Raw genomic sequence first — 12,357 nt, 5'->3', positions numbered from 1 at the left:
GCTGCTTTCCATCTCTGCTTCACCGGTGGCATTTCCGTGGCACCCACCCACCTGCCGCAGTGCCCGCCGTCCCCCGCGGACCTGTCCTCCCCTTCACCAGCGGGGTCCTCAGAGCCACCCCTGCCCCCTTGGGCCCAGCTCCCGTGGGCTTCATCCCCCCCTTTATGCCCCTTTAGTTGTTGTTTTTTGTCTGTAAATCTCACGTCACCTATTAGATTGTGAGCTCACACGTAGCCAGTGGGTGCCTCCTGCCTGCGGGGTCCCCCATCCAGCTCTCTCTCAGCGGTCATTTCATTTATTCCTCACCCCAACCCTGCGGGGAGCACCCGTGGCTGGTAAGTGTTCTGATCATGGTTCGAACCCTGGTCTCTCAAAGCCTTTGTGTTGTTTTTTTCCTCTCTCCATCCTCTGTGTCTGCAAAATGGCTTTGAACGACGAGGTAGGTCCCCCCAACGTGACTATTTAAGGAATTTTGTAAGCTCCTAATCCTAATGCGTGGTGGGACTTGGGGTGCCCGGTCCTTTTGCACCCACGGCCTGGGTCCCTTAGCTGGCCCCTACCACCCTCGTTGACTTCATCCTCTTCGGTTGTGGCCGGTTTCATTCAGGAGGCCGGCTTCTTGTTTTGTAGCTGACATGGATGCATTGACAGACCTCAGTGACCCTGGAAGAGGATGAGGAGGTTGGGTGGGGTATGGTGTCTTCTGAGCAGAAAGCAGCTCCAGAACCCAGAAGGGAGTGGAGAGCGTGGGAGGCAGGGAGCAGGGACATGGATTGCTCTTGGACAGACGGAGGTTTGCGTCTGGGCCCTGCCTGCTCTTCACCGGGTGGTTTTAGACAAATGACTTGATCTTCCTAAGTCTCCGTGTCCTCAGTCAGGGAGACGGAGCCACTGTGACTACACAGAAATGCCTGATACCTTGCCAAGCAAATAGGTTCCCGACCGAAAGTGTGGCTCCCTTGCCCCTACCCAGTAGGTTTGCAGGGACGTGAGGAAGGAACACAGCAGTTGGCTGGGCTCGAGAAGAAATGGGGGCGAGGGGAGCTTGCGTGCCTTCAGGGACAGCAAAAGCAGAGGGGGTGGGGGAGATGGTCCCCAGAAAGCAGGCACCTGAAGCCTGCCAGGCCGTGCCCTTCCCCACCCAGAGTAAATGCCCCTCCACTGTCTGCCTCCGAGCGAGGCCACGGGAACGGAGCCGGAGGACCGGTGGTGGCAGAGGGAGGGTTAACCGGGGCGCCTTCCTGGGAGCCTCTGGATGCCAGGTTAGTTTCCCTCCCCTCCTCGCAGCCGTGGCTGCCTGCTTCCTGCCACGCATCCGTGGGAGGGGAGCCGGGCACCCCGAGGCCCCTCGTCACCAATTCTGGGGCTGCAGAGCGGAGAGTGACGACAGCCATGAGTCGCCAGCCGACGGCAGTGGGGACCCTGGTGACGGCTGCTCTGTTGTTTTTTTCCTCTCTGGATGATGACTCAGTGCGTTGGGAGCAGGAAGATGGAGCGCTCAGCTGAATGGCCAGGACATTCTGTCAGCGTGAAAGCAGACACAGCTTGTCGGGGCTGGGAGCTGACCCCGCGGCGGCCACCAGGGTCGTTTTCAACACGGGCTGGGCAGCAAGAAGCCCACCGCTGGGTATCGGGGCCGGGGGGAGCCCCGGGGACTCGCCAGGGTTCTGTGGGCCCTTGCTGCTTAGAATCGGAAAAGAACACGCAGCTGTTTGTATTTTTAGATGAACTTGACAAACAGGAGCTTCTTGAGCTCCTCTCCTGAGTCCCAAATGGGAGACATCTTACCAGGGCCCCTTGGGGATGCCTCCCTGTGGCTCATTGCCTTGGACAGAAGGTGGGGGTCTCTTCTTGGGGTGGGGGCCGGGCTAGCAGGAGCGCTCGGGGACCCCACGAACAAATGCCCATCGTGGGGATGTGGCATCTTAGGTTTTCTCAGCTGGCATCGTGGGAAGATGGTGGAGACACATCCCTGGCCTTAAGCTGAAGCTCAGCTCTTGGGTAGCCTGCTCGGGCCTCCCCCTTCCTGCCTTCCCAAATCAAAGCTTATCTCCCCCAACCCCCAACCCCTTCATCTGCCTCCCTCCCTTCTCAGGGAAAACTATAGACCTTGAGTTCCTGACCTGGGGGGGCGGGTGTCATGGCGGCTCAGGGTTCTAGGCTTTTCCTGAATCTGCCGCATTGCGCTGAGTCCATGTGACCTTCCCCCGGGCCCCACCCGCCCGCCCGCCCCGCCCCACCATCCCTGCTTGGGAGGAAGAGAACACGGAGCTCCATTGCCGCTGAATGGTGGCCAAACCATTATCCCCAGCATCTGGCTTCACTCGCGCTCTCCTCCCTCTTCCGTGTCGCAGGGCAGGGGAGCAGACAACCTGTGGGTGGGGACGGAGGGGCAGCCTGGCCTGGAGCGCCCAGCCTCCTGTCCCTGTGTCCCCCTTGCTCAGTCTCACACTTTCCCACAGGCGATGCTGGCACCCCCTCCCTTCCCCAGAGACCTCTGGCGGGACTCACAGGGGGGGACCTCTGGAAGGAGTGGCTGTGGGGCCTCGGGAGGCTGAGGGAGCAGGGAGACCTGACCGAGGTCACAGCGGACAGTTGGTCAGAGCGATGGGTGAGCCAGCCGTCCCCACCCAGAGCTCACAGGCAGCACCAGCCCCTTTGCGTCATGTCTCTTTGAGCCTGAGTACAGAGCAACTTGACCTAAAAAAAAAAATCATATATAGGTGGGTGTTGGATGCTTTGAGTCTCATGTTTCCTTGTCCAGAAGCTGTGTGTATGAAGAGAGCCCCAATTCTGTAGTTCAGAGAGCTCCGTTGTCCCTCAGGTTTTGTTGTTGTTGTTTTTTAATAATGTTATTGATTTCAGAGAGGAAGGGAGAGGGAGAGAGAGGTAGAAACATCAAAGATGAGAGAGAAGCATTGATTCATTGATCAGCTGCCTCCTGCGCGCCCCCTACTGGGGATCGAGCCCCAACCCGGGCATGTGCCCTGACTGGGAATCCAACCATGACCCCCCTGGTTCACAGGTCGACGCTCAGCCACCGAGCCACGCCAGCCTCAGGTTTGTCTTTGAAAGAGCTGGTGGACAGGCCCTCCTTGACAAGACGCTGTGCCCAGTGGCACTGGTCTTTCCCCAGGACGATGGGCCCAGCAAAGTGTTGCTTCTGTCACTGGATGCTGAGCCGCAGCGGAGGGCCACGGTCCCAGGGCCACATCGTAACCCTAACGGGGCCTGGTTGGAGCCTGCACAACGAATTGCTTGCGGTTGGCCCTGTAGCTGAGCCCACCTGTCTTCCTTTTGCTTCTTCCCCACAGAGAACTCAAGAGGAGTTGAGCTCCGTGAATGACAACTTCGTGGAGACACGGCCCAACTGAGGATAGTGCTGGTTGCAGAAGACAGCGGCCATACTGTGGGGTCATGTGCGCCCGTCTGCATTTATTTGTCACCCCCCAAAAAGAGACAGATGTGTGGCAGCCTGGCTCCGTGCAGTAAGTATTTGTCTGCATTCTTTTATTCCTTCAGACATCGGGAGCGGATAGATGTGTTTTGACCCCAGCCAGCTGCTGTGGCGTCTCCATTCTGTTCCGGCACGCCCCACCCTTGGTGCTCCGGAAGAGAGGGCTGGATTGCTTTTCTCCTGCTGCGGAGAGCTGTAGAGACGCTAGAACTCAGGGTTCAGCCCCCACACATCCCCCTCTCACTTCGGAGACGTCGGTTTTCCCAAAGCCCGTGTCCCTCAGTGCAGAGTGTTAACGGGCCAAATGGAAGGACCCTGTTTGCCCTCCCTGCCCCCAGCAGGGAGGTGAGGCTCTCAGTTGGCTGGCTGAGGGAGGCTGGTCCTTGCCAGCATCTAGCATGGTTCTCTGCCAAGTTCTAGCTCCAAATCTCTAGGCCGGTTGGAACCTAGACTATATATAGCCTTCGCTAAGCAATTCTTATCGGACGTGTCTGCCCTCCCCTGTGGGAGAGGAGTAGTTCTACCAGAGGATCAGAACCTAGAGAGTGAGGCGTCTCTCAGGGGCCTTTCGTTCTGGGAGGGGCGCGCGTGTGTGTGTGTGTGTGTGTGTGTGTGTGTGTGTGTTTGCCCGATTCAGGGCTGCTAAGCTCTCTTCCCCTAATTCAGATGCGGATGGATACAAAGGTCATATGGATGAGGGTACTGACGGAGGAGGGGCTGACAGCCTCGATGGATTTGGACTTCGGACGAGGAGAGACCAGGCCCTGGATGTGGCTGAAGGAACAGCGTGACCCGTGGCGAAGACCAGCCTCTGGTATGTCTTCTGGGTTTCCTGTTTGCCTTGCTTTGACCTCCCCCTTCCTTCTGTTGGACCTCTTGTCTTCCCTGCCTTTCCCCACCCCTTCCTCCTCCTTCCTTTGATTTTCTTTAGGATACAGGAGGGCAAGCTCAGCTCTGGCATCCGGGAACTGCGCCTGCTCCCTGCCCTCACCTGCCTTGGAGTTTCTGGAAATCTGCCTTCGCCAGGCAGAGGTGTCAGCCGACCTCGGGAGAGTTGGTGGTGACTGAGGGTGTCATGCTGGGTGGTACAGGCAGAGTGGGCTGGATCTCTGCCTTCTCCCTGTTGCAGGTGCTGTTGAGCCACCACTGCGGTTCCGGGACTCAAAAGTGCTGATGGATGTGGCGCATCACCAGGCCGCTCCGTGGAAACCTGATGCAGCATGGAAAATATGACTTAACCCCTTCCCGGCCGCCCAGGTAAGTCAGGTGTGGCCAGTCCCCTTCTCGTTTTTCCCCAACCCCTTCTCTTCCCATGGAGGCCATTTTCCTTATTCGGTGAGGAATCCTTCAACGTCTTCATTCAGAATCTCCCAGACAACTTTTCTCTCCTTCCCATTCTCTTCCTCCCAGCTCTTCTGTGAACGGGGTTAGTCGCCAGCAGATACCGGGGGAAGGTGGCCCGCGAAGCGACCCCGCTGCTAGGGTGTGTGGGAGATGGCTGGGAGGTTGCTGGGTGTGGCTGCTCGCAGAGCAGTTGCGTCTCCCGTGTCACTGACAGGCTACTCTCCTCAGCCCCCAGTATATCACCTAGCCTGAGATTCTGGCTGTAACCCCTCAAGGTCCTGGGAACCTGCCTGGGACTGGGGTGTCCTCTTCCCAGAGTCATCTCTGGGGATGTCCTTTCTTACTCTAGCACCTTTAGCCTTGCTGGCCTCAGTCTAGAGCTCAGTCTGGAGTTTAGACTATGGCCTGGGCAGTAGATTTAGGGGCTCTTTCCCTACCTCTTAAAAAATATATATATATATATTTTTATTGAATTCAGAGAGGAAGGGAGAGAGAGAGAGAGATAGAAACATCAATGATGAGAGAAAAATCATTGATCGGCTGCCTCCTGCACTCCCCACACTGGGGATTGAGCCCACAACCTGGGCATGTGCCCTGACTGGGAATTGAACCGTGACCTCCTGGTTCATAGGTTGATGCTCAACCACTGAGCCACACTGCCCGGGCTGCCTACCTTTGTGTGTGTGTGTGTGTGTGTGTGTGTGTGTGTGACTTTCTTCCTCTAAGCTATTATTGCCTTGGCCTTAAAAAAAAAAATTCCACGCCCAGTAAGCCATGGCAGAGCATCTGTAGGCAGTGGATGTAGAAATGTTTTTCTCTGCCTCGCTTGAGAATAATAGCATCGGTGATTAAAAACGATGACGGCTGCAGAACTGGGGAGGCCTGTCGCCTTGTAGAGACAATTCAGAGAGCCGACTCCCGGCGCTGTTCTCAACACCCAGAAACCTCTCCCCTACCGTGTAGATTCCGGCAACGCTCTGGGCCAGTAGCGCTGGTTGGAATTAGCCAGGGCAGCTTTGTCTGGTGTCTGAAGAGAAAAGGAGGGTTGCTGCGTAATTTGATGACACCCTCGCTAACACCTGGAGGCCCTGTGGGGTCCCACCTCTCCGCTCTCTTTTCCCCATCCCACTCCCTCCCCTGGGAAGGCAGGCCAGTGCTGCCACCATGTTTCATTTCTTTCATTTCTCTTCCCATCTGAGATGCATCTGTGAATTGGCTCTGAGCAGCCTGAGATCCTCCAGACCCGTGGTTCTCAACCTCGGCTGCACATTAGAATCACCTGGGAATCTTTTTAAAATCCCGATTTCTGGGCCTCATCCTCCGGAAATTCTGTTTCTTTGTTACTAATGTGGTGGCCCCACCCCAGAACAAAGAAACAGAATTTCTGGGGGATGAGGCCCAGAAATCAGGATTTTAAAAAGATTCCCAGGTGATTCTGATATGCAGCCAAGGTTGAGAACCACTGCTCTAGACTGAGGCACCCAGGGCTGTGGGGATGAGTCTGGTTTCTCTTCCTTCAAGGAACTTGACCAGTCTCAGCCCCTCCAGCAGTAATGGAGCAAGCGATGGCTACGGGTGTTGGGTCTGGAACATGAATAAAGAGGAGGGATCGACTTTGGTGCCGCTGGGGAGACGAAGAGGCGCCGGCCAAGTCCCTCAAGATGTGCCGGCGAGAGTCCGGCCAGCGCCGGCTGTGGGGCTAGAGCCAGACGGAGCTGTTGGCCATGCTCGAGGGCCTCTGCTCTCCCGTGTGCGGTGCATCCCTGGCCCGGCTCTGGGTGACCCTCACTCCCATTCACAGCCCTGCCTGTCCAGATTGGGAGGACCAGGGTGGGAAGCTACGGGGCAGTTGCCTGTCACCTCTGGCCTTTCCAGCCCCGGGTTGGCGCTTCCCTGTTGATTTTCCTGTGTGTGTTCCTCGCCTCATTCTTTTGTCCCTGCTCACCAGCCTGGAGCACTGTGTGTTGCAAGTCAGGCCAGCAGAACAGTTGACACCTCCTGGGGAGGGCGGGAGGGGGCGTGTGTGTGGGTAGGACAGGCATATCTGGCACTTTTTTCTTGACCTTTGGATCCTTGTGGTCTGGAAGCCAGGAGGCAGGGTGAGGCCTTTCCATCTGAGTCCAGCAGAGGTTAACCGAGCTGGTGGCACCCGAGCTGTGGTGGCGTGGCTTGGGCAGCGGGCATTGGAGGCGGGGCCCTGCCAGGGGACCTGATTGGTCAGCACCTTCTCGGTCCCATTGAATCCCGGTCTGGTCGGGGCTGTGGACGGTTTAATGCATGCCTTGGCCCTGTCCCCTGGCACCGGTGCCCCCGAGGCTGCAGCCACAGCTTCAGAGAGGATCTGTACCTTGTGCCGGTCACTTCTGTGGGCACGTTGCCTTCCTGGGAGATATGCGAGAGATACCGCCTGCCCTTTCCCACCAGCGGGCTGTTCCAGGGAGGCCCTCGCTTCGCTTTGCTCTTCTGGGACTTGCAGTGTCTGTGAGGAGAGCAGAGGCTGGGGTTGGGTTCCTGCTGGCTCCCTCCACGGGAGCTGCCTGTGGGCCGGTAGAGCCGGGGAGCACCTGCAGGCCCCAAGGCCCATGCAGAACCTGATGCAATCATGTTGAGCCTGGGCAGGGGAGGAGCGGGCGGATGAGGATGGAGAACGCCACGCAGGGAGATGGCTGTGCATTGATCGCAGGTGGAAAGCCAGGAGGGCGTGGGAGGGTGTATCCCGTGTTCAGCCAGGGCTGCCTGCTGGGCCCTGGAATGGACGTGTGTGCGCTTGGAGCCCAGCTCAGGGTCCGTGCTGAGCCTGGGAGGCGTGGGATGGGCAGCAGAGCTCTTGGTCTCAGCAGGCAGCCCCGGGAAAGGGAAACTGACCTGTGTGCAGAGCCCGCCTCTGCTTATCTGATTTCACCGTCAGAACCACCGTATGAAGCAGGTGTTACTTCCCTCTCATGGTGAAAGGAACTGTGACTGTGAAGTGACTTCACCAAGGCCACTCACTTGGTAAGTGGGGTTGCTGAGATTTCAACCCAGGCACGTCCAAAGCTTGAACTTTTCATTCTCGCCCTCTGGGGCTGGGGCAGACATTTTGGGGGGCTGAGGCCCTCCGTGGGGAGGCGGCCAGGAGAACGGATGTGAACCAGAGTGGAAGGCCAGGCACCCGTTTTGGGGGGAGGCCGGGCCCAGGAAGGCCCCCTGGGGTATCCGTGGACGGGCAGGACGGAGCAGGCAAATCCATCCCCTCCTCAAATCTGGATTCGGCCTCTGCCATGTGCCAGGGCCTGGGCGAGGTGCGGGGGAGGCAGCTTGCTGGTGTGGCAGAGGTAGAAAACAGGAATAAACAGAATGAAAAGGAACATAAAGTAGACATTACGGAAAAGGAGGACCCCCACGCATAAGGAGTGGGGGTCCAGGTGTTGGTCGGGGAGGGAATATAGGGGCCCGAAGGACCTCAGCCACATGGGAAGCCATAGTCTTCAGGCCTCCAGAGAGTCAGGATCGAGATGGATGCCAAGCCCTCTCGTCTGTCACCTAGGAAAGGCATCCAAGGTCCGCACAGCTCAGAGGAACTGGCACGGACCTCGGAGGCCGTAGACATCAGGCCGTGGGGCTCCCGCAGACCAGGGTGTTTCCATTGGCCGTGGCTGCCCTCGGCGCTCCGTCTGGGGAGGCAGCGCTCTGTGCCCAGCCTCTCCTGGCACAGCACGTGCTTCTGAGATGGTCGCGATAGGGAAGGGACAGGCGGAGGGGAAGGGACGAGAAGTCACCCCGTGTTACCAAGGCCTGGGTGAGCGTGATGTCTTGAGGCTGAGGCAGTGGGTGGCTGGGGACGTGGGAGGGAGAGTTCCGTGGGGCCGGCTCAGGGCCTAGGACTTGTTTATGTGGCGCCAGCGGAACAGCGGCCGGGCCACGTGACTCAGGCCACGTGCCGCTCCTTCCCTCCTGGCCCCGGGTCACACCTGCCCCCCTCCCCACCACCGACACTGCCCTCTGCCGCCCGGGGCCTGGGGTGGCACGGGGTGCGGTGGGGGCTCAGAGAACGCGGGCTTTGTGACTTGGTGGAGACGGGTCGGCAGGCCTTGGCTCCCTTGGTGAAAGCGCGCTCGCTTTACCTCTTTGGGACTCGCTCGCATTCTCGAGAAAATGAGGGGGTTGGAAAAGAAGCCTTTGGGAGGTTCCTGCCAACTCCGGCAGGGGCTCCCTGGGTGTGGGTGGAGGTAGATCTTAGCCAGAAACTCTGGACCAGGGGAGCTGGACCCCAGCTAGGAAGAGGGGAGGGGTCTGAGGACCCGCCTCCAGCGGCATCCTGTGCTCTGAAGAGGCACTGATGCTGTCAATCAGGGCAGGCAGGCGGGTGGGGACAACTTTCAAAGGCCCCCTCCCCCAGAAGCAAGTGGGAAGGTGGCTGATGGGGACCCTCCGGTGACAGGACGAGGACTCTGCTCCCACCAAGAGGCTTGTCTAGCGATGGGCTAGCGTGTGGGAGCTGCCGGGGCCAGCTGTGCCTGTGGGGTGGGGGGCGGGGGGGTGTGACTTGAGGTGCCGTGTTCTAGAAAGATGCACACGGCTCTGTCTGGTCCCGAGTCCGGAGAGAACATGGGAGTGCAGGCAGGTCCTGCGTGTCCTGGCCCTTCCCCGAGACACCTGCTCGGGGGCTGTGCCCTTTGCTGTCAGGAAGTTTTCCTTTATATTTAGCCTCTTTTCTCGTGAGGTTGTTTGCGCCCTTCTATTTAAAAAGAGAGAGAAGAGGGGAAAAAAATACAAAAACAAAAATATCTCAGAGCCGCCAGTTCCATTTCGGCTTTTGAGTCTTGAGTCACTAGTTCAAAGGTAGCAAAAATAACACGCGTGCGGGAGAGCCCAGGTCCAGGTCCTGCCGGCGGTTGTGCAAGGCCAGCCCGAGGCCAGCAGGGCTGGGAGGCGGGCCGAGCTCCGGCCCGGCAGCCTCCATCCCCGAGGTCCACTCCTTCTTCCCCGGGGCTGAGGGCTCACAGCGTGCTGCCCGCTAACCAGAATGCAGGCTTTAAAAATGGCTACATCTCTCCAAGATACCATCTGCTTACTAGACACTTACCTGGGCTTCAGCACTGAGCCCACCGCCCTCCCCCAGAATGGTGGGGCGCGCGGGGATTTGGGCTGGGACTCCGGCGGGAGAGGAATTGATCGGCAGCCGTCCTCTCTCACGCACACCATGTGATGCTCGCAGTTCTTTTCACATTTTCCAGCTCATTTGGTCCCCACACAGCCTTGCGAGGGTAGCTGGTGTTATCCCTGTAGTTGATGAAGCTGAGCCAGAGAGTCCTGCCAAGATCTGATCCCTGGTACCCGCTGAATTTGGGTCCGACCCAGGTCCCCTGAGTCCAGTTGTCATTTCCCTGGGTTCCGGCCGTGTTCTGTCACGGATTGGTGGGGTGGGGCCGGGCAGGGATGGGGAGCGGGTCTCGGCAGTTGCCTTGATCTCTGTCGGCTGCAGGTCTCTTCTCAGAACACCCGGGGTCTCGGGTTCTCCGATTCTCTCAGCTCCTTGGAGCTCCTGTGAGAACCGACGGGTGCTTCTGGGCTGGGGAGCAGCCACTCCCTGTGCGTTTCTGCGAGGTCTCACGCTCCGCACCACTGACCCGGCTGCACCACACCTGGCGTGTGCATGCAGGCCCGTCTCCGCCAAGCGGCTCTCAGAAACGAGGCCTGGTCGCGGGGCCTTGGAGCGTCTCTCCGGCAGGTGTGGGAGGTATGCCCGGCGCTTTGCCCGGCGTGCACCTGCGCTGTGTGTGTTACCTGTTTGCTGGCGAAAGCGCAGCGCCTGCTGGGAGGATTGGCTCATGTCCAGTGGGAAGTAAGATGCCGTCCTGGAAACGGGGAACGTTGGCTCCGTGGCTGACTCGAAGAGGCAGACCTCCCCCGTGGAGAGGAAGGCGGGTCAGAGAATTCCTGGGCACCTGTGTTCCCTGAATAGTGAGCCTGACCCCCACTCTTTCTAGGGGTGCTGAGGCAGAGCAGGGAACAGCCTGTCTTCTTGGCGGGGTGGCCCCCTGAGGGATCTTCAGTTGAACAGCCAGGGCTTGTAAGAAGGGGGCGAGGAGTGTTGTGTGTGTATTTACTTGACCTGTAGCCCGGATGGTTCAGGCTGGATCTGCAGGTGTTCCCTGCGGAAGGCTTAGGATTGGACGGGGCCGAATGCCTGTGTTTGCACAGGTCGGTCCCTCTGTGCCCCCCGAATCGGCCCTCAGCTTGTGGAGGAGCCCTGTGATGGGGAACCCACAGCGGGTGGCTTTGGTCACCTGCGGTGGAGGGAGGTTTGTCCTCTTGATCCCAGTTTTTTCTGTTCACCTGGAGGACGTAAGGATGGCTGAGCCTGGGCTGGGGGGCGCAGGGAGGGTGACTTAGGCTAGACTTCAGGGAGAACTGGCATCCCCTTTGCTGAGGGCTCCCTAACAATGACGAGTCCTCTTTCTCTGGGGGGCAGCGGGGCGGGGGGGAGGGGCGGGCGGAGGACTGATGTCCTCCCAGCCCCGGGCCCGTGGACTCTGAGGCTGCCTGAACAGCATGAGGTGTGGGTCCCAGGGGCCAGAACGCACTCTGACTGCACGGTCCGTCTTTCCTTCCTGCCTTTGAGGCGAACCTAGGCTGGGGGGCAGGGGGAGCTCTCGCCCGGTTCCCCCTTGCAGAGACAACTTCTGGAACTGACCCTGTAGGACTGATACGATTTGCAAGTAAAAAAAGGGCAAAGACACGTTGCCCTTCATCCCTATCAGGAAAGAACCCTGAGCTGCTCTAAGCCTGTCTTTGTACCGCCCGCCCTGAGCTCCCCACAGCCCCAGGGACCTTCGCTGGGCACTGGAGATTCGGGGGGTAGGAGGGGGTGGGGCAGGAGGCAGGACCGGGCCTGGTTTGCTGGGAAGAAGGAAGGAGGTAGAAGAGGACTCTCTCAGGCAGATGCACAGCTCGGGGGCCACTGGCAGTACCTGCTCTGCTGGAGGCACAGGTGTGTGTGCACATGGGCGTACTATTTAGAGGAAACCCGAAGCCGGAAATAAACCCGTTAATGGCTGCATGAGGGTTGTATTAAATATGGAGAGCCGTGTAGCCTTTCTTGTTATGACTCCCACAGCTTTAGCTCCGAACGGCCCGACAGGTGGGGGCCATTTCAGTGGGCCCTCCTTCCTGTAAGATCACGCTTGTTTTAGGCTGCCCGTTTCTCTCCTTTCTTTGCTGTTTTCACTCTCACCCGTTCCTTCAGCGAGTGAACATTTGCCCATGCGCACGTGCTCTGGGGTGGGCGCGGGGTGTGGTGCTTTCCGTGTCTCTGGCATCCTTGAACGTATCACTTTTATTTCGGATGCGAACAAGCCACACGCTCACTGCAGAGATGAGCCATCTCTGAGCGGGGCAGGAGCCTGTAGACAGAGCCTCCCCGCCTCCTAGTCCCCAGACCCCTGAGGAGGTGAGCATCGGGGGTCTTTGCTGGGACCAGCTCAGGCCACGGCAGGGCAGGCCACCTCTTTCTTTCTTTCTTTCTTTCTTTCTTTCTTTCTTTCTTTCTTTCTTTCTTTCTTTCTTTCTTTCTT

At 58.7% G+C, this 12,357-nt stretch overlaps 2 long non-coding RNA genes across 2 annotated transcripts in view; one reads left to right on the top strand and one right to left on the bottom strand.

Annotated features, from left to right (window-relative positions):
* LOC102437724 overlaps positions 1–7,128 on the top strand; it is a 12,409-nt gene extending 5,281 nt beyond the window's left edge. The window contains exons 2-5 of the long non-coding RNA XR_330232.3: positions 3,315–3,488; positions 4,124–4,271; positions 4,587–4,714; positions 6,323–7,128. This is a non-coding gene — a long non-coding RNA (uncharacterized LOC102437724). The remainder of the gene's footprint in view (positions 1–3,314; positions 3,489–4,123; positions 4,272–4,586; positions 4,715–6,322) is intronic.
* Positions 3,476–4,479, bottom strand: LOC111827245. The gene is made up of 2 exons (XR_002830753.1): positions 4,449–4,479; positions 3,476–3,650 (listed from the first exon to the last, which is right to left on the bottom strand). It is a non-coding gene; the product is annotated as an uncharacterized LOC111827245 (long non-coding RNA).
* Positions 7,129–12,357: the final 5,229 nt, after the last annotated feature.

This window comes from Myotis lucifugus, unplaced genomic scaffold (assembly GCF_000147115.1).
Source record: "Myotis lucifugus unplaced genomic scaffold, Myoluc2.0 scaffold_145, whole genome shotgun sequence".
Taxonomy (NCBI): Eukaryota; Metazoa; Chordata; class Mammalia; order Chiroptera; family Vespertilionidae; genus Myotis; species Myotis lucifugus.
This window is presented reverse-complemented; position numbering and strand designations above follow the sequence as displayed.